Source organism: Euphorbia lathyris, chromosome 9 (assembly GCF_963576675.1).
Source record: "Euphorbia lathyris chromosome 9, ddEupLath1.1, whole genome shotgun sequence".
Lineage (NCBI taxonomy): Eukaryota > Viridiplantae > Streptophyta > Magnoliopsida > Malpighiales > Euphorbiaceae > Euphorbia > Euphorbia lathyris.
Window position 1 is genome coordinate 49,541,579 of NC_088918.1, and position 22,491 is coordinate 49,564,069.

General features: G+C 36.4%; 1 non-coding gene across 1 annotated transcript; it reads left to right on the plus strand.

The window, feature by feature from the left end:
- The first annotated feature begins 21,046 nt into the window (after positions 1–21,046).
- On the plus strand, positions 21,047–21,153 carry LOC136207770 (small nucleolar RNA R71). The gene has a single exon (XR_010676897.1). It is a non-coding gene; the product is annotated as a small nucleolar RNA R71 (small nucleolar RNA).
- Positions 21,154–22,491: the final 1,338 nt, after the last annotated feature.

The following is a 22,491-nucleotide window of genomic DNA, read 5'->3' on the forward strand; positions in this document are numbered from 1 at the left end:
AGTCTCGAATTGTACAAGAGAACTCTTTGTCCTTCGTGAAACGTCTTCGTCTCGATTTTTCTATCGTGCCACATCTTGGTCTTGTCTTTGTAATTCACAACATTTTCATACGAGAACAGCCTGAACTCTTCCATGTCACAGAGTTGAAGTCTTCGATGGTCTTCCACAGCCTGTTGCTCAAAAATTAAGAAGGTTAATGCCCAAAAAGCCCTATGTTCCATTTCAACCGGCAAGTGACAAGACTTGCCGTATAATAATCTAAACGGTTACATTCTGATTGGCATTTTATAGGCCGTCCTATATGCCCAAAGAGCATCGTCAAGCTTGTTTGCCCAGTCTCTCCTAGAACTGCCAACAGTTTTTTCTAAAATTCTTTTGATTTCACGATTGGAAATCTCCACCTGTCCACTTGTTTGTGGATGGTAAGGTGTGGCAATTCTGTGAGAGACCCCAAGCTTGCCCATCAGCTTCTCAAATTTGGCATTGCAAAAGTGGGTTCCTTGATTACTAATGATCGCTCGTGGGACATCGAATCTGGCAAACATGTTAGGGTTTAGTGTCCTATAGACAATTGTTCTAGGATAAACTCAATATAAATGAAGTGTTCTTTATATCATTTGTTTTAATGAGATATGGTTTCATAACTGTATAAAGGCAATCCCTTTTAAAGAACTAAATAAAGTCTAATAAAAGGAAATCCATAAGTTTGTTTCAAGTGATTATAAAGTGTTCATGCAAGCATGAAGTAAGATGAAACTTTATAATAAACAAATAAACTTAAAACCACCCCAAGTCAAGTAATATGTTTAGGATTGACATATCACTGTTGAGACTTGCATGTAACAATGTCTTTTGTCCCGATAGAAAGCTGATCTCACAAGCTTCATATATACAGATATCTAGACAGTTACGTGGATCCAATGAAAAGGAGTTCATTAGGATTGGGGACCCGAATTGAGATAACAGGATGGGTAGATTCATCTTTGTCACTTGTTCATCTCATTGGTATTAATAGGTATAAGTAATCATCAGACTCAAAGGAATGTTAATTGGTCATTCTGGATTACGAAATGTGATACTTTGATCCTGTTGTAACACGATCCTTAACAGAGATGACTCTGGGGTGTGAACGGCAGACGTTGGGTATCACAGGAAGTAATTGCAGGATAATTATACATTGGATTCAGCATTTATCACTCCCGATAAATGGGAGATACATCCATGGATCGCTTGTGGAAGACTCGACTCTAAATCCTTGGAAGGTGATAGCTTAAGACTTGAAATACAGATTTCACTTAACCTATTTAATTGGAGTTGACTCGGCCTGTACAAGTAAAACGAACGTCTCGCTATATGTGACTTGACAGTATCCATAGTCATAAGATTCAGTTCAAGGATGTAGCTGATAAAGGATTGAATTATACCGTAACTAATACAGAAAAGTCAACGACAGAATCAACCTGTCTTCTTATAGCTCTGGGGGAATGTTTCGGATTTGCTAATCACATTTCGCGTACTCATTCCGTTATGTAAAGATTAAATATAATTATGTGGAAATTAATTTAATAGTTACATACGGCTAGAAGCAATAAGAACCTAATGGGTCACACATAAGACTTGGAGCCCAAAAGAGAAACAGGTGTTAATTAATTGATGGAAGCCCAACTGAACCCAATAGGGCCCAGTAACTAAAGGGGGGCGAAATTTATGTATTAAATACATAAATAATTAATTTGATTTTATCAATCCTAATTAGATTAGGATTATGAATTAAATTAATAAAATGATAATTAAATTAGGAGTTTTAATGAGATTAAAATTACTCATATTATTATCAAATAAGGTTATTATTATTATCTTTATATTTAGATATATTAATAGATAATAATTAAGAATTCTATTCCGAATTAAATTCTTATTAAGTAACCTAATTCTATCTAACTAGGGTTTAGATACAAGAGAATATAAATACCCCCCTCATTGTGATTTTCGAAATACACAAGCAATCCAGGAGAGAGAATTTTCAACCCCCTAGCCGAGGACGAGATATTCACCGCTTCCTACACCGATTCAATTGATTTTCATCTCTTTCTTTTATTCCTTGATCTTGTGTTGATTTATTAGAGGCAATCTATTCTTGATTGCTTTTCATACGGTTGATATCTAACTTGATTTGGGTTGTGTTTTGTCTTGTGCTTGGGAACTCGGAGTAAGAGTTGTGGGCACTTCGATTGCAACGGTAGATAGATCTTCATTAAGGTATTTCCTTCTATCCCTCTTTATATGAAATAACGATTAACGGATCTTAGGTTAATGGAAAAAGGTTAAAATTTTTATATTTCCGCTGCTATACGTTAGCCTTTAATTCAATCAGTGGTATCAAAGCCTGCGTTAAATCCGTTATTTCATATATGAAAATTTAGAAGTTTTTCAATCGGATTGAATAAATATTTATAGTTATGTTAATTAACAAAACTGTTTTGATTAATTAGTTCTAAAGATAAATAAGTTTTAATTAATTGTTAATTAAAATAGATTATGCATATGTTCCTAATAATTTTGGTTGATAATCATTATAACAAAATATATTAGTTTTATAGTTAGATTGATAAAATCAGTTTTATTTATTCTAAAGATAAAACGGAAAATCTATAATAGGTTTTCCTATTTTCTGAAAATCGTTTTAAAACCGCGCGCGGCGCCTGGCCGCCGCTGCCGCAAGGCAGCGGTGGGTCAGACGCTTAGGGCTGTTGCCGAACGGCAGCAGCCCAACCTCGGGCCCAGCCCGAGACCCACTTAATTTTAAATCGTTTAAAATTAGTTTTAAATATACTTAAATATATATGTTTCAGAAATTAATAGTTTTCTGTTTTGATTATCGAATGAAAATTTATTTAAAAGTTTGTTTTACCTATTTGTAAATCAAAAGTATTAAATGAATTAAAATCAAAATAATTGGGACATGCATAATTAAAGTTTTGTATAGTTGTATTAATCTAAAAGTTAATATAGAAGATACGAAACTATTAGAAGTAAAATTGGATGAAAGTTAATTTGATAAGTTAATGTGATTAACCTAAATATTACATAAAATACTTATGTAATCAACCAATTAAATTTATTTAATTGAGTCTATGCATGTTTGGAGTTATGGACATATTTGGACCCTCTTTTAGTCTTTTGGTATTTTTGAAATAGGGTCTGCGAGTCCTGTCTTTCTACTATCTATTGTAATTTCTCCTCTCATCTGATTCCCTTCAATTTAATTGAAGTTTTCTTTAGTAGAATAGAAATTAATATGTAATTTCAAGGCGCCATAGAGAAGACGGAGGACCTAAAGAGAAATATGTAATAGTTAGTATTTCCCTAGGTTTGGCCTTTTATTCCGTCTCTGGCTCGACGGAATAATTTAGATAATATGTCCATAACGCCAATGTATGTGTCTGATGTATGCTAAAGCAAATCAAGACTAAGTTAGATTATGAGACTTAAAATAAAAATCCATCACTAATTAAAAGTTAAGTAAATAAGCAAGTTATTAAAATCGGTTGCCCCTCCCTAATATTATAATTCAGCCGGCAGTACTGGGGGCCTTTGGGTTGTTGAGCAAACTCAAGCTCGGGGTCTTACGGTAACAACTGAATTATCGAAAAACATTTTTCATGAATATGGGGTAATACTTAAATTAGATTATGATAATTGGATGAGCAAACTCATATTGTCATAAACTAATGGGCAATATGGTTGGGATTAATATGAATAGCATATTAGTTACTAATGTGGTTAGTAACCCAATAACCTAGGAATCACATTAAAGATGTGATTGGTTACATGAATCTACCTAACAAATGAGACTGGCTTGTTGAGCAAACTCAAGGCGAAATCTCAGGAGTTAGGATCCTAGCTCACTAAAGGGTTTGTGAAATTCTTCGAATTAATATGGAGGGCTATTAATTTGGCAAAATAGTGGGAGCAATCTAAGATGAATTAAAAGGCCTATAAATTTTAGATTGATATACTTTAAAGCAAATGAATAACATACGTTTACTCTTTCTCACTCTCAGGTTTAATTAAACACTCTTAAAATTATGACTAACACCAATCTGCAAAACATACTTACCGATAACAAGTTGAACAGTTCAAATTTCACCGACTGGTATCGCAACCTCAAAATCGTTTTGAAGTTCGAGAAGAAAGGGTATGTACTTGATACACCGATACCCCCTTACCCAACGAATGGTGCTCCCTACCAGGAATTTTATGCTTACTTGAAGCATAAGGCTGATGACGATCAAGCGGGAGACATCATACTTGCATCTATGACACCAGAATTGAAAAGGCAACATGCAGATATGGATGCCTATTCCATAGCCAAGCACCTAAAAGAGTTATTTGTGAATCAAACTCGGTGCGAACACTACGAGATAACAAAACAGTTATATAGATGCAAGATGCAGGTGGGCACATCTGTAATGGCACATTGTGTCAAGATGATCGGCCTTATCACCAAGTTTTCTAGTATTAGAGATGCGATGGATCATGAACTAAGTGTAAACTTACTTCTTCAGTCCCTCCCTGAGAGTTACTCACAGTTCATCATGAACTACCAAGTGAGTGGCTTGCAAACCTCTCTTGAAGAGCTTGCAAATATGCTCGAGACAGTCGATCCCAGTATAAAAGAAAACGAGGAGATACCGGCCCTTGCTATTGAAGGATCAAAGAATAGGAAAGGGATCTCTCCTGATCCAAACCATCCTAAGAAAGGCAAGGAGGCCATGCTCACCGAAACAAAGGGAAAGGAAGTGAAGAAGCCCAAAGGAAAGTGCCATTATTGTGGTGAAGTGGGGCATTGGAAGAGAAATTGTTTGCTGTACCTAGCTACCCTCAAGAAGGGAGAAGCCGGGACCTCAACATCTGGTATGTTTTATATTGAAATAAATACAATTTCACAGTCTGAACCTTGGGTACTTGATACCGGATGCGGATCTCATATTTGTACAAATATGCAGGAACTAAATCGGACTAAGGAATTAAAGAAAGGAAGCATAAACTTGCGAGTAGGAAATGGAGCAAGAGTTGCCGCCCTCGCAATTGGAGATTATGCTTTGAATTTGCCCTCTGGGCTTGTAATAGAATTAAGGAACTGTTTGTATGTTCCACAAATGTCTCGTAACATTATTTCTATTAGCCGTCTTATTGACGATGGTTTTCATATTTCAATAAAAGACAAACATTGCGATTTTTATAGAGATTCGATTTTCTATTTTTCAGGAATATCACAAAATGGGATTTATGTGCTAGATGACAAATTTTCTATTTTCGCAATTGATACCAAAAGACATAAGCTAGATAATTCAACTTACTTGTGGCATTGTCGTTTAGGCCATATAAACAAAAGACGCATGCTAAAGCTACATCAAGATGGGCTTATAGATCCAATTGATCCTGAATCATTGGAAACATGCGAAGCATGTTTAAAAGGTAAAATGACAAAGACACCCTTTAGCAATAAAGGTGAGCGTGTATCAGACACTCTAGGACTTATTCATTCAGATGTATGTGGTCCTATGTCAGTCCAAGCAAGAGGAGGATTCAGATACTTCATAAGCTTCATAGACGACCATACCCGATATGGTTATATCTATTTGATGAAGCACAAGTCAGAAGCTTTTGAGAAATTCAAATTCTTCAAGAATGAAGTAGAAAATCAATTAGGAAAGAAAATAAAGATACTTCGATCCGATCGAGGTGGCGAATATCTTTCAGATGATTTTCTGAATTATCTAACTGAATATGGGATATGCTCACAATGGACACCTCCCTATACACCACAACACAATGGTGTATCCGAGAGGAGGAACCGTACCTTACTAGATATGGTACGATCCATGATGAGCATAGCCTTACTTCTAAATACATTCTGGGGCTATGCCTTAGAAACTGCCCTCTTCACCCTAAATCGAGTACCAACTAAATCCGCTAGTTCCACACCATATGAATTGTTCGTTGGTAGGAAACTCGTGTTCTCATTCATGAGAGTATGGGGTTGTTCAGCATTTGTCAAACGCATTGTGTCCGACAAACTAGATTCTAAATCTGATAAATGTTTCTTCATTGGATATCCCAGGGAAACCGTAGGGTATTACTTCTATCATCCAGATGATCAGAAAGTAATAGTATCCAAGCACGCAACCTTCTTGGAGAAAGAGTTTCTCGAAGAAACCGAAAAGGGAAGCATGATTGAACTTGACGAAGTTCAAGAAGAAGAAACACCGACTGAAACAACAGAAGCGGTTGAGGTGCCCGAAACAGTCCCATTAGATGAGACTCCAGTGCCACCTATTCGTAGATCACAAAGAGTTCGTGAACTCCCAGTTAGATATGGTTTTCTAGTGGGAGATGATGACGAGGTTCCCGTGTTAGATGACAAACCCGAAAACTACGAAGAGGCTCTTACTAGTCCAGATTCTAAAGCATGACTCGAGGCTATGGATTCTGAGATGGATTCCATGTACACCAACCAAGTGTGGACTTTGGTTAATCCACCCGAAGGGATAAAACCCATTCGGTGCAGGTGGATCTTCAAAAAGAAGACTGACATGGATGGAAAGGTTAGCACCTACAAAGCTAGGTTAGTAGCGAAAGGATATCGTCAGAAGCAAGGAAATGATTATGACGAAACTTTCTCTCCTGTGGCTATGTCCAAATCAATCAGAATAATGCTTGCTATTGTCGCTCACTACGATTACGAGATTTGGCAAATGGATGTGAAAACAGCTTTCCCAAACGGAAACCTGCTTGAGGATGTATACATGATGCAACCTGAAGGTTTCATATCAAAGGATGCAAACAAAGTTTGCAAACTTCAGAGATCCATTTATGGACTCAAGCAAGCATCTAGAAGCTGGAACAAGCGTTTTGACGAAACCATAAAACAATTTGTTTTCGAACAAAATTGCGAAGAAGCTTGCATTTACAAGAAAGCAAGTGGGAGCTCTGTAGCATTTCTGATATTATATGTGGACGATATATTATTAATGGGAAATGACATAGCTCTACTACAGTCGGTTAAATTATGGTTATCAGGTAACTTCTCCATGAAAGACCTTGGTGAAGCAGCTTATATACTTGGTATAAAGATCTACAGAGATAGATCAAGAAGACTACTTGGTCTTTCACAAGCTACATACATTGAAAAGGTGCTAAAGCGGATTAGCATGCTTGAATCGAAACGAGGTAAATTACCCATGGTACATGGAGTAAAGTTAAACAATCATCAATGTCCTAAAACCGAAGATGATAAGAAGCGCATGGCTGTAATCTCGTACGCCAGCACAATCGGTTCGATTATGTATGTTATGCTATGCACTAGACCTGACATAGCGTTCGCATTAAGTTTGACGAGTCATTACCAAGGTAATCTGGGAGACGAGCACTGGAATGCCGTCAAGAACATCCTTAAGTACTTGAGAAGAACTAAGGACATGTTTCTAGTGTACGGAGAAGGGGATCTAAAAATAGAAGGATTTTCAGATGCCAGTCATCTCACAGACGAGAACGATTTTAAATCCCAATCAGGATACCTGTTTATCTTGAATGGGGGCGCGGTTAGTTGGAAGAGTTCCAAGCAGGGAAGCGTAGCTTTCTCTACGATCGAGTCAGAGTATATCGCTGCTGCGGAAGCAGCAAAGGAAGCGGTTTGGATTAGAAAGTTCATTACAGAACTTGGTGTGGTGCCTGACATTGTAAATCCCATTACACTGTACTGTGATAACAATGGAGCCATTGCGCAAGCAAAGGAACCACGGTCTCATAATGCATCCAAGCATTACCTGAAGCGATACCACATTATAAGAGAAATTGTGGCAAGAGGAGATGTGAGAATAGAAAGAGTACCTACAGAGGACAACGTTGCAGATCTGTTGAAAAAGCCCTTAACCCAGAAAGTACATGATCGTCATCTTAGTTCTACTGGGATAAGTTGTAGAAACAATTGGCTTTAATCCAAGTGGGAGTATGTTGGGGTTTAGTGTCCTATAGACAATTGTTCTAGGATAAACTCAATATAAATGAAGTGTTCTTTATATCATTTGTTTTAATGAGATATGGTTTCATAACTGTATAAAGGCAATCCCTTTTAAAGAACTAAATAAAGTCTAATAAAAGGAAATCCATAAGTTTGTTTAAAGTGATTATAAAGTGTTCATACAAGCATGAAGTGAGACGAAACTTTATAATAAACTAATAAACTTAAAACCACCCCAAGTCAAGTAATATGTTTAGGATTGACATATCACTGTTGAGACTTGCATGTAACAATGTCTTCTGTCCCGACAGAAAGCTGATCTCACAAGCTTCATATATACAGATATCTGGACAGTTACGTGGATCCAATGAAAAAGAGTTCATTAGGATTGGGGACCCGAATTGAGATAACAGGATGGGTAGATTCATCTTTGTCACTTGTTCATCTCATTGGTATTAATAGGTATAAGTAATCATCAGACTCAAAGGAATGTTAATTGGTCATTCTGGATTACGGAATGTGATACTTTGATCCTGTTGTAGCACGATCCTTAACAGAGATGACTCTGGGGTGTGAACGACAGACGTTGGGTATCACAGGAAGTAATTGCAGGATAATTATACATTGGATTCAGCATTTATCACTCCCGATAAATGGGAGATACATCCATGGATCGCTTGTGGAAGACTCGACTCTAAATCCTTGCAAGGTGATAGCTTAAGACTTGAAATACAGATTTCACTTAACCTATCTAATTGGAGTTGACTCGACCTGTACAAGTAAAACGAACGTCTCGCTATATGTGACTTGACATTATCCATAGTCATAAGATTCAGTTCAAGGATGTAGCTGATAAAGGATTGAATTATACCGTAACTAATACAGAAAGGTCAACGACAGAATCAACCTGTCTTCTTATAGCTCTGGGGGAATGTTTCGGATTTGCTAATCACATTTCGCGTACTCATTCCGTTATGTAAAGATTAAATATAATTCTGTGAAAATTAATTTAATAGTTACATACGGCTAGAAGCAATAAGAACCTAATGGGTCACACATAAGACTTGGAGCCCAAAAGAGAAACAGATGTTAATTAATTGATGGAAGCCCAACTGAGCCCAATAGGGCCCAGTAACTAAGGGGGGGGGGGCGAAATTTATGTATTAAATACATAAATAATTAATTTGATTTTATCAATCCTAATTAGATTAGGATTATGAATTAAATTAATAAAAGGATAATTAAATTAGGAGTTTTAATGAGATTAAAATTACTCCTATTATTATCAAATAAGGTTATTATTATTATCTTTATATTTAGATATATTAATAGATAATAATTAAGAATTCTATTCCGAATTAAATTCTTATTAAGTAACCTAATTCTATCTAACTAGGGTTTAGATACAAGAGAATATAAATACCCCCCTCATTGTGATTTTCGAAATACACAAGCAATCCAAGAGAGAAAATTTTCGACCCCCTAGCCGAGGACGAGATATTCACCGCTTCCTACCGATTCAATTGATTTTCATCTCTTTCTTTTATTCCTTGATCTTGTGTTGATTTGTTAGAGGCAGTCTATTCTTGATTGTTTTTCATACGGTTGATATCTAACTTGATTTGGGTTGTGTTTTGTCTTGTGCTTGGGAACTCTCAGTAAGAGTTGTGGGCACTTCGATTGCAACGGTAGATAGATCTTCATTAAGGTATTTCCTTCTATCCCTCTTTATATGAAATAACGATTAACGGATCTTAGGTTAATGGAAAAAGGTTAAAATTTTTATATTTTCGCTGATATACGTTAGTCTTTAATTCCATCAAAACAGCCTTTTCAGGAATTTTACAACCACACGGGCGTCATTGGTAGGGCTAACCATTGCTTCAACCCACTTGCTCATATAATCAACAGCTACTAAGATATATTTATGCCCAAAGGATGTAGGGAATGGTCCCATAAAATCTATGCCCCATATATCAAAAATTTCACAAACAACTATGTTATTGAGGGGCATGGCATTTCTAGCTGAGATATTGCCTATTCGTTGGCACTCATTGCAAGTGCGAACGAACACGTTGGCATCTTTAAAAAGTGTTGGCCAGAAAAAACCTGATTGAAGTACTTTGGCTGCAGTCCTGCTAGCGCTATGATGTCCTCCAGCTTCTCTGCCATGACAATGGCTTAGAACAGCCTGTCCCTCCTCTTGAGATATACACCGGCGAATAATTTGGTCGGCGCACAACCTGAAAAGATAGGGTTCTTCCCAAAAATAATATTTAATTTCAGCATAGAACTTCCTCCTTTGATTAGTGGACAGGTTATGAGGTTTAAGCGAACTGGCTAGATAATTAGCAATGTCGGAGAACCATGGCGCAGGCTGTACGGTATATAGACGCTCGTCTGGAAAACTCTCCAAAATCTCTGGTTGTTCCTGGCTGCTTTGGTGAGGAATTCTTGACAAATGATCAGCTGCCACATTTTTCGTTCCCTTCTTATCCTTAATTTCAAGATCGAACTCTTGAAGTAAGAGTAACCATCGTATCAATCTTGGTTTTGCATCCTTTTTTGCGAAAAGATAGCGTAATGCAGCATGGTCTGTGTGAACAATGACTTTTGACAGCACCAAGTAGGGGCGAAATTTGTCGAAAGCATACACAACTGCGAGGAGATCCTTATCGGTCGTGGTGTAATTTTGTTGGGTCTCGGTTAATGCTTTGCTTGCATAATAGATAGGTCGGAATTTCTTCTCAACCCTCTGCCCAAGAACAACTCCCACACATGTATCACTTGCGTCACACATCATCTCAAAAGGTTGTTCCCAGTCGGGTCCTGCCAGTATGGGCGAGTTGATCAGCTTGCCTTTCAATAGTTCAAAAGGGTTTAGACAGCTTGCATCAAAAGAAAATTCCGCATCCTTATGAAGTAATGCTGACAAGGGCAGCGCAATCTTTGAAAAATCTTTGATAAACCGGCGGTAAAACCTTGCGTGCCCCAGAAAACTTCTCACATCTTTTACATTGCTTGGAACAGCCAGCTTCTCTATTACTTCCACCTTAGCCTTGTCCACTTCCATCCCCTTTTCTGAAATCGTGTGCCCGAGAACAATTCCACCCGTAACCATGAAATGGCATTTTGACGGGTTTGTCGAAGCCCGACAAAATAGATTTATAGTTTTTTACTGATTTCTCTATTGGACTACAATTTGATTTGTAGTAATAGTAAGACCAGGTCGAATCCCAAGAGAACAATTAACCTCTTAATTCAAATGAGCAAATAAAATAAAAAGGGGGGTTTTGATTTTGATGGATGATTAAATCAAATTAAACAAGTAAAGTAAATGAGAATTCAATAATAAGAAAGCCCGATTCAAGAGATTGGGTTCATTGGGTGTTTGTTGATCCTTGGTTTAAATGATAAACAAATTAGAATTCAAATCTTTGATTAAAGAGTATAAGGAATACCTAATTCACTCTTTCACTTTCTCTTAATTTATTAATTTAAATGAAGCATCTAAATCAACCTAGTTATTAAGAAAGGGGAATGAAGCATATCCAATTTCTCAATAACCGCATTAGGATTAAGAAAGTTTATCAAATCAATTCCTATTGAGAGGAACGTCGACAAACAATAGCAATTGGCTGAATTTTCTTCCCAATCAATCTCAAGCAAAAACTCAATTACTCAAGATTGATTTTTGCTACTTGTTGTAATTCATTCAAGACAATTACGGATCAAGAATAAATACTTAGCAATAGAAGATCGAATACGATTCAATAATCATAAAAAGAATTGAAAAAGAAAATCAGAACTTGAATTAATACTTGAAGAAATTAATACATGAAACCTCACAACTTTCAACCTAATGAAATCCCTCTTGAATCAGAAAATGGAACTTAGCTACTCATATTGAAAACAATTCAACAATACAATTGAAAATCTGTAAAACCTAGTTCTCTCCCTAAGGAATATTAAGCCTCTATTTATAGGGGGGAAACCCTAAGAAGAAAGACTAAAATATCCTTAAGAGATAAGGAAAGAAACTAAATCTCTAATTAATTAATGATTAAATAGAGATAATAGGAAATATTCAAATCCTAACTAAAATAAAATACAATTAAATAAGATAATATCCCAAAATCAAATCTGAAAATATCTTCTTATCTCTTCCAAATTCGTCCAGCCACGTGCCCACGCCTTAACTGAAGTTGGCTGCTATTTCTCAATTACAGCTGAGACAGGACGTGCCCACGCCTTAACTGAAATTGGCCTCTGATTTGCAAATACTCCAAAATGCTCCAAAAGGCCACTAATTTCCAGATTTTTCACCAAACATCTAAACTTTCTCCCAAAACAAAATATGAAACAAAAACATCAATTAAACACCAAATGTTTCCAAATTACATAGAATAAGATAGAAAGTAACAAGACTAAAATGGTCTTGTCAAACTTCCCCACACTTAAACTATGCTTGTCCTCAAGCATATAGAACATCCAAAACTCAATTAAAAACTATCTACATGATCTCACTAGTGAGTATGCATCAAGAATTTCCATTAAGAAGAATGAGTCATAGGCAAGTAATCTAAGCATTTGGTTTTAATAGAGAAAACAAGCATTTAACTTCTTTCAACACTTTCCTTAGAATCAAAGCACACAATTTAACTCTCTCACAAGGGGAATTCACTCTATTCACTCAAAGTGTTTAGGGTAATCAATAAGCACTCGAATCAAAAAATAAACATGTCATTACCATAAGTTTGCTCAAAGATCAAATCGCCACCACTTGGAATGAAAGTATGCAATCAATCAACGGGTCTTTGTTCAAGGTTGTAACGGGGTTTAGGCAATTGATGCAGATGTTGGTTACAATCACTGATTTCCCTCCCCACACTTAAAATCTACATTGTCCCCAATGTATGCACAAGCAAACGGCTCAGAAAGATAAAGATAGGGATATAGAAAACGTCCCTTAACTGAGCCGATGCCGATAACAGATCAAAGAGTTGGTGGAGGAGGTGGAGCAAAACCCAAAAAACTACAAAGCCCTTCCACAATGTGAGTTAGTTTCCTGACTTCATCCTTCAGTTCTTGATTTTGAGTCAATAATTTCTGAATATCCGAACTCGAAGACGAATAAGGCTCACCATCCTCAAAAACATTGTCACTTTCATCTACTCGCTTCCGCTTGGCGATTTTCTTGGGTTCCCCATAATCCCTAGATGGGAAGAAAGCAGAAGGTTCCTGCGCAGAAGAAACTAAACCCATCCTGTACAGACAATCAATATTAAGAGGTTCCATATCACAAGCTATATGCAAATCATTTTTCTCAAGACTGAACAACTTTAAATTGACGGCCAAGTGAGTGATAATTGAACCAAGGATTAAATTGCGAGAATTAGTTATAGCCAACTGAAATTGGTTAGCTAGCCAACATCCCAAATTAACCTTAATACCTTTTACCATACACCAAATAAAATATAATTCAGTTTTAGAACATAAGCTTGAACTATCCTTATGACCTGAAAAATTAAACGCTAACAAGCGATGAACATATCTCCACACAGGTTTAATAAAGTAAGAATCCTTGTTTGCACTTGTCCTATACAAACTCTTATCCGAAGACAATTCTTTCCAAGCATTAATAGGTTCGAAATTTCCAAAATCAACAACTAACTGCTTATAAATTTCAGTTTTAGCAAATGCTTTGTCAATGAAACCCAAGGCTAAATTGAATTCAGTAACTGAATATTTAAATTAACGTCCCAATAATCTAAATTGAATAACCCTAGGACTATCCAAATCAAAATTAGCAGGTTTGTCAAACTGAAATGTAGTGTAAAATTCTCTTGTTAACTCGATATAAGCAGGACAATTAATTGACAAGTAAATTTTCCAACAACTATCAGCAACCAAATCTTCAAAGGACTCAACCAAGCTAAAATATTCAAGAGTAGCATAATCAACATACTTGCAAGGAAGTACAGTTTTAGATTGAATCAAAGCATATCGATTTCTCCTAGCCTGAGTTGAGAAAGAAAGGTTACCTTTAAGAGCTTTTTCCGAAGGGGGAAGAATAGCCTTACCTTTTTGCATTTTGGATCTCCTAGTAGGAGGAATTTTAGAACCTTTTGCTTTGGTTTTCTACTTGTGACTGGAAGAAGGGACTGCTCCGATCACGTCCTCAGATGGGTCCTCTGGTGTTGCTGATTTTTGTGGCGAAGGGGCGAACGAAACATCGATTTTCATTGTTCTAACGGCGCGCTTCCTTCCCATGACTGTAAAGAGGGTAGAGAAAGGAAAAGAGAGGAGAAAGAAAAACCGCTAAACCCTTATTATGGTGATCGGGGATGAAACGAGAACGGCGAAAGAAAAAAAAATCTCTGATAGTCGCCGCTGCTGTTGAATCGCCGCTCCACAAGAAAGAAAAAAATCGAAGGAAAAGAAAAAAATAGGTAGGTTAGGATTTGGGTATGGCATATGACACTTATTTGTTTTTTTTTATTATTAAATTACAAGTCAAAACAAACATGGGCTTTTATTATTTGAATAAAACAAGTTCAAACATCAGTTTACGATTTTATATATATATATATATTTTTTGATTTTTTTTGATATAAATTAATTAAAGAAAACTATTAATAATAATAAACAAAAACTAATAATAAAAAAATAAAATAAAATAAAATAAAAATAAAGAAAATAAAGAAAATAAAAATAAAATAATGGTAGTGAAAGAAAACAAAAAGGAACAGAGACCAATTTTGCTTAAGTCGTGGGCACGTCAATTGTCAATGTACTTATACACTAAGAGCTGTAACCAGTTTTTCATAAGCCGTGAGCACGGTTAAACTAAAATTGGTTTCTGCTTCTATTTGACCAAAAGGTTATAATTTGACACGTGGTCACGGTTTAAACGAAATTAGCCCCTGGAATTCAAACTAAAAATTAACAATACTAAAAAAAAAAGCTATTTAATGGGTTGCCTCCCAAGAGCGCAATTATTTAACGTCGCTATGCTCGATGAACTCCCTTTTTTTAATTTTTCTCATAATGTGGGATTCCCACACTCATCTCCGACTCTCGTTCCTCTTTGAAACCTTCATGGAACACCTTCAAGCGATGTACATTCACTTTGAAAACTTTATTCGTCTCGAGACTCTTGATCTCAACTGTACCATAAGGAAAAATGTTAATCACAAAAAAGGACCAATCCAACGAGAACGTAACTTACTGGGCATGAGTTTTAATCGAGAACTATATAATAAAACTTTTTGTCTGATTCGAAATTGTTTTCTCAAGATCATACTATCATGAAACAACTTCGTCTTCTCCTTATAAATTCTCGAATTCTCATAAGCTTCCAAACGTAGCTCCTCAAGTTCTTGCATTTGCAATTTACGATTTACACCGGCTAGCTCCATATCCAAGTTACATCTTCGTATTGCCCAGAATGCTTTGTGCTCAATTTCCACTGGTAAATGGCAAGGTTTCCCGAACACTAACCTGTAGGGAGACATCCCTATTGGTGTTTTGTACGCGGTCCGATAAGCCCAAAGTGCATCTTCGAGACGCAAACTCCAATCTTTTCGTCCCGGATTGACCGTTTTCTCTAAGATAGATTTGACCTCTCGATTTGATACTTCAGCTTGCCCATTTGTTTGGGGATGATAGGCAGTGGATGTTCTGTGATTTACCCCATACCTTTTCAACAAGACCTCAACTGAGCGATTGCAAAAGTGACTCCCTTGATCGCTTATGATGGCTTTCGGAACTCCAAATCTACTGAAAATGTTAGACTTGATAAAACTTATAACAGCTTTAGAATCGTCAGTTTTGGTGGCTTTAGCTTCCACCCACTTTGATACATAATCGACAGCTAAAAGTATATAAACATACCCACAAGATGACGGAAAAGGACCTATGAAATCAACGCCCCATACATCAAAAATATCACAAACAAGTATAGGTGTTTGAGGCATTTCATTACGATTAGAAATATTTCCGGTCATTTGGCATCGTTCACAACTTTTGCAAAACATGTATGCATCTCTAAACAATGTTTCCCAATACAAACCACAATCCAAAACTTTCCTAGCTATTCTTTTGGGTCCAAAATGACCACCACATGCAAGATAATGACAGAAATTTAAAATTGATGCATGTTCATTTTCAGGTACACAACGTCTAATTACTTGATTCGAACAAAATTTCCACAAATATGGTTCATCCCACACATAATATCTTGCCTCTCTTTTAATTTTTTCTTTCCTATAATGACTCATATCAGTTGGAAACTGTCTAATAACCAAGTAATTAACTATATCAGCATACCATGGAAGCAAACCTTGCACTTCGAATAATTGTTCATCAGGAAAGTGCTCGGAGAGAGGGAGAGGTTCTTCTTCTTGGATAATTCTACTCAAATGATCGGCTACTGAATTTTCAGATCCCTTCCGATCCTTAATCTCCAAATCGAACTCTTGAAGTAGGAGAATCCATCTTATCAACCTTGGTTTAGACTCCTTCTTTGCCAAAAGATATTTCAATGTTGCATGATCAGAAAACACAATTACTTTAGAACCCAACACATATGATCTAAATTTATCTAAAGCAAAAACAATAGCCAAAAGCTCTTTTTCTGTTGTAGAGTAATTTCGTTGTGCATCGTTTAAAGTCTTTGAGGCATAATAGATGACATGGTTCTTCTTATCAATTCGTTGTCCCAAAACAGCTCCGACTGCATAGTTGCTTGCATCACACATGATTTCGAATGGTTCATCCCACTTTGGTGGTTGAATGATGGGAGAAGTTGTTAGTAATGACTTCAACTTATCAAAGGCTTCCTTGCACTCTTCTCCAAACTCAAACTTCACGTCTTGCTTCATCAAGTTAGACAAAGGTTGGGCTATCTTTGAAAAGTCTTTTATAAACCTTCGATAAAAACCTGCATGTCCAAGGAAAGAACTGTTGAAACACCTTTCCACATAATTTTGATTTGACAAAATTGTTTAAGTATAATTGAAATACATATTCTAAACACACTAAGTTTAAATGCTTTGATTTATTCTACTAATGTGTTTGTTCAATGTTGAGTTAAATTGTTTATAAGACACAAGAATTAAAAGGCCCAAGCCTAATACAAGTGTCAAAGCCCAAGTCAAACAACTCAGTACTACTCGGCCCGCGTTTGCCAAAACGTTGTCACTTTGGATAGAATGCAACTCAGCGTAAGAAGGATCTAGAAGACCTTCGGGAACAACTTCAAGATGAAGCTGCTGAGTAGATTCGACAAACGTACAAGACAGCAGCTGGCTAAGGAAAACTTCCAGACAAAGTATTTCTACTTTGGGTAAAGTTCAGATGACACAGTATGCTGTCCAGTTGACTTTACCATAAAAGGAGAAACATTCTGCTGAGCTGACCGAGAACAGAAGATACACAAATCTGATTGGCCGAGAGCTCTGAGCAAGTCAGGATGACAACGACAGGAAGCCGTTTCCCTCCAACGGTTATTTCGAAATTCGAAATGACCGATGCCCAGACGTCTCTATAAATAGAGTGCCATCAGCTGCTTCAATACTTACAGAACTTGATCAAGCCATTACGCTGACCAAATATCTACGCAAAGTTCTGCAAGCAAAAAGCAAAGCAATCTTACACTACATTCAATATCTTTTGTGTAAAGTCTAGAGTGATTATTCAATCATCTAAGGTGTCTTAGCAAATCATTGTTTAGGACAAACACTTATCATTTCTAGAGATTAGAAAGGAGAGGCTGAGTACTCGGTTATAGTACTCAGCAAGAGATTAGGATTGAGTAGAGGTATAGAGGAAGGTACTCTTGTTATACTCAGTTGCTAAGATTGTAAAAGGTTTGAGGCTCTACCTTTAAAGAGCTCAGTAGAGGATTTGAAATCTCAGAACGTGTTCCGGGGACAGGACGTAGGCTTAGAAGAAGCCGAACCTAGATAAATCTGCTGAGTAACGTATTTCTTACCTTAAACTCCTTATATATATTGCTTGCTTAAATAACCAAAACTGACCAAGTAAAAAGGTCAAGTCGAGTTGTGCGCATCGAACATCTGAGCTCAGGAATAGACTTTAAGTGCTATCTCCTGACTCAAGTCAAGAAACTGACCTAGTCACCAGTTGACTAAGCCAGTATCTTACTGATCACTCAGCGCCGCTGTTAAAACCTTTTCTCTTAAGAAAAGAAGTTTGCCCAAACTTTAGAAAAAGTTTAAATAGTTCCTAACCCCCCCTTGGAACTATACTTGCACTGTTATAAGGGACCAACAAGAACGTACTTCCCTAACATTTGTAGGGAAAGGTAAGCTAACAATTAAATCAATTTTAGCTTTGTCAACTTCAATTCCCTTAGACGAAATCACATGCCCCAAAACGATTCCTTGATTGACCATAAAATGACATTTCTCATAATTAAGCACTAAATTAGATTCAATGCATCGTTTAAGTATTTTAGTCAAATGGTTTAAACAACTATCAAAAGAATCACCATAAACAGTAAAATCATCCATGAACACATCGATGCATTTTTCAATATATTCAGAAAATATACTCATCATACAACGTTGAAATGTTCCCGGAGCATTGCAAAGTCCAAATGGCATCCTTCGATAGGCAAATGTTCCAAATGGGCATGTAAACGTCGTCTTCTCTTGGTCTTCTTTGGCAATAACGATTTGGTAATAACCTGAAAAACCATCAAGAAAACAAAAGAATAAGTTTCCAGCCAACCTTTCCAACATTTGATCAATAAAAGGAAGAGGAAAATGGTCCTTTCTAGTAGCCGCATTTAGCCTTCGAAAATCAATACACATTCTCCATTCGTTTTGCACTCTTGTAAGCACCAACTCATTATTTTGATTTCTTACCACTGTGATTCCCGTTTTCTTTGGCACAACATGAACGGGGCTCACCCATTTGCTATCTGAGATGGCATAGATTATCCCTTCATCCAAAAGCTTGATGACCTCTTTCAACACTACCTCTTTCAATACCGGATTGAGTTTTCTTTGTGGCTCCCTCACTGGTTTTGTATCTTCTTCTAAGAAAATTCGATGCATGCAAACAGATGGGCTAATGCCTTTAATGTCGGCTAAAGTCCACCCAATTGCCTTTTTATGCTCTTAAAGAACTTTGATCAAACTTTCTTCTTGCTCCGTGCTTAGACCTTTTGCAATTATCACCGGAAGTGTCTCCTCTTCTCCCAAATAGACATACTTCAAATGATCTGGTAAATCTTTCAATTCAAGCCTTGGAGCCTGCAAAATTGAAGGTAGCATTTTCTTGTAAGTATGAGGTATTTCAATATCAGATTTTTCTATACCTTTTTGCACCTCCTTCAATGAATTATCACTTCTTTGTTCATCTTCTTCTAACTCACTTAGACTATTTTTTGCTTGAAAATTTTCCTGCACAAGTGAGTCAATTACATCAACATGATAAACAGCATCTGAATTTTCTGGGTACTTCATGGCATCAAAAATATTAAATTTTACAATCTCTCCGTCAAATTCTACGGAGAGAGTACCCTCATGAACATCAATCTTTTTTCTTGCTGTTTTCATAAATGGCCTTCCAAGTAACAAAGGTGCTGAATTTCCAGATGTATCATTCTTCATCTTCAAAATATAGAAATCCACCGGAAAAATCAATTCATTCACCTGTACCAAAACATCTTCCACAACTCCTTCCGGATAAGAGTTAGAACGATCAGCTAATTGAATCACTACCCTAGTTTCTTTCAAAGATCCCAAATTAAGAGCATTATAAATAGAATAAGGCATTACATTTATTGATGCTCCTAAGTCTAGCATGGCATGTTCAATTCGTTTATTCCCAATAACACAAGGCATTGTAAACATGCCTGGGTCTTTACATTTAGTAGGTAGACTCTTTTTAATCACAGCTGAAACATTTTCCCCTACTCTTACTCTTTCATCAATTTTCAATTTTCTCTTATTTGTGCACAATTCCTTCAAAAATTTAGCATACTTTGGAATTTGCTTGATAGCATCAAGGAGTGGAATGTTTACCTCTACCTTTCGAAAGGTTTCCAATACCTCTCTCTCATATTCTTCCTTTTTTGATTTCACCAATCTTGAAGGAAAAGGGGCCAATTTAGATGGAATTAATGGAATAGGAGCAGATTTTAGCTTAGGATCTTCCTTGGGTACAATTGGTGGCTCCTCTTGTTTCTCTTCTCTTTTTGGAGGTGAAGTTGATTAAACTTCCTTCCCACTTCGCAATGTGATTAGAGAAGCATTTTCCTTTGGATTCTCCATAGTTTGGGAAGGAAATTTTCCAGAATTTTGTGCCTCCAATTTATGAACTGAGGTAGCTAATTGAGTCATTTGACTTCCCAAATTATGAATTTCTGCCTCCATTTTCTGTTGAAATTTAAAAGTACTTTCAGCTAGGCTTTTAACAATGTCTTCTAAAGGCATACCTGAGTTAGAAGTTGAAAGTCTGGATGGTCCTTGCACTTGAGGTGGTCGATTATATGACTGGTTTTGCAACCTTGGCTATCCTCCTTGATTTCCATAATTAAAATTTGGATGATCCCTCCATCCCGAATTGTAAGTGTTGGAATAAGTGCCATATTTGCGTTATGGTTGTCCTGGAAATCCTCCAATAGCATTTGCTTGTTGGAAATCTTCTTGTAATGATGGGCACTCATCAGTATGATGTCCCACATTTGAACATACTCCACATACCTTTTCGGGTTGCACTTTATCTGCAGCAATTTGACGAACCAAAGAAACTAATTCAGTAAACTTATTTTCAATGTTCGAATTACTTACCTCGTTAACTTGTTGGGTTGTTTTGCTTGATCTTGTTCCGAATTGTTGGGAGTTTTCAGCCATAGTGGAGATTAATTGTCTTGCCTCATCGGGTGTCTTATTCACCAACGCTCCTCCACTAGCTGCATCAATCATGCTTCTATCAATTGGAGCCAATCCTTCATAAAAATATTGGATTAGGAGTTGTTCAGGTATTTGATGATGTTGGCAACTAGTGCAAAGTTGCTTGAACCTCTCCCAATATTCATATAAGGTCTCTCCAGAAGCTTGTCTAATTCCACATATCTCCTTTCTAATATTCGCTGCACGTGAAGATGGAAAGAATTTCTCAAGAAATAACCTTTGCATTTCGGTCCATGTCGTGATAGATCCTGATGGAAGTTAGTACAACCAATCCTTAGCCTTATCTTTTAAAGAAAAAGGAAAGGCTCGTAGTTTAACTTGCTCTTCGGTTACTCGTTCGGGTTTCAAACCGGAACAAACGACATGAAATTCCTTCAAATGTTTATGAGGATCTTCACCTGTAAGACCATGAAAAGAAGGGAGTAAGTGAATTAATCCAGATTTAAGTTCAAAAGGTACCTCTGGATTTGGGAACTCAATGCAAAATGATTGGCGATTTAAATTGGGTGCTGCAAAATCCCTTAATGTTCTATTTCCAGCCATCGTCTCTTCCTCACTTTGAAAAACAAAATTTTCTCTGATTTCTTCTAAATTTTCTAAAGACGATGAACAAACACTCATTTGTTTTGTTTCTTTTCTTAACCTCCGTATTTCTTTTTCTATTTCAGAAATAAATATTCGTTCACTTCCACGGGAGGTGCGGATCATAAAAAGTTTCAAAAACAAAGGAAAATGAATCAAGAAACTAAATTGTTCCCCGGCAACGGCGCCAAATTTTGATGGGTTTGTCGAAGCCCGACAAAATAGATTTATAGTTTTTTACTAATTTCTCTATTGGACTACAATTTGATTTGTAGTAATAGTAAGACCAGGTCGAATCCCAAGAGAACAATTAACCTCTTAATTCAAATGAGCAAATAAAATAAAAAGGGGGGTTTTGATTTTGATGGATGATTAAATGAAATTAAACAAGTAAAGTAAATGAGAATTCAATAATAAGAAAGCCCGATTCAAGAGATTGGGTTCATTGGGTGTTTGTTGATCCTTGGTTTAAATGATAAACAAATTAGAATTCAAATCTTTGATTAAAGAGTATAAGGATTACCTAATTCACTCTTTCACTTTCTCTTAATTTATTAATTTAAATGAAGCATCTAAATCAACCTAGTTATTAAGAAAAGGGAATGAAGCATATCCAATTTCTCAATAACCGCATTAGGATTAAGAAAGTTTATCAAATCAATTCCTATTGAGAGGAACGTCGACAAACAATAGCAATTGGCTGAATTTTCTTCCAAGTCAATCTCAAGCAAAAACTCAATTACTCAAGATCGATTTTTGCTACTTGTTGTAATTCATTCAAGACAATTACAGATCAAGAATAAATACTTAGCAATAGAAGATCGAATACGATTCAATAATCATAAAAAGAATTGAAGAAGAAAATCAGAACTTGAATTAATACTTGAAGAAATTAATACATGAAACCTCACAACTTTCAACCTAATGAAATCC